This window comes from Theropithecus gelada, chromosome 16 (assembly GCF_003255815.1).
Source record: "Theropithecus gelada isolate Dixy chromosome 16, Tgel_1.0, whole genome shotgun sequence".
NCBI classification, from domain to species: domain Eukaryota; kingdom Metazoa; phylum Chordata; class Mammalia; order Primates; family Cercopithecidae; genus Theropithecus; species Theropithecus gelada.
Window position 1 is genome coordinate 5423645 of NC_037684.1, and position 362 is coordinate 5424006.

At 74.9% G+C, this 362-nt stretch overlaps 1 non-coding gene across 1 annotated transcript; it reads left to right on the forward strand.

Annotated features, from left to right (window-relative positions):
* Positions 1–290: 290 nt before the first annotated feature.
* TRNAT-CGU lies at positions 291–362 on the forward strand. Its single transcript has one exon. It is a non-coding gene; the product is annotated as a tRNA-Thr (tRNA).

Consider the following 362-nt stretch of genomic DNA (forward strand, 5'->3'; position numbering starts at 1 on the left):
CGCGGGCTGGGCCTCGGGGCGGCGCTCACGGCGGGCGCCGAGCGAGAGAGGAAGGAGGAGGGCCGGGCTCTCTCAAGACGCCGGTTCGGGTCCCGCAGGCGGCAGGCGCGAGACTTGGCACTGACCGCGCGGGAGCGATGCTCGCAGAGTCGCGCTCGGGCTTGCGGGTGGGGCGTGCGGGGGCGGGGAGGGGCGGGGAGGGGCGGGGCCAGGGGCGGGGCCGAAGGCGCCGCTCCCAGCCGGTACCACCTCCCCTCCACTGAGAGCTTCCACCGCTCCCTGGGCTGTCAGGCGCGGTGGCCAAGTGGTAAGGCGTCGGTCTCGTAAACCGAAGATCGCGGGTTCGAACCCCGTCCGTGCCT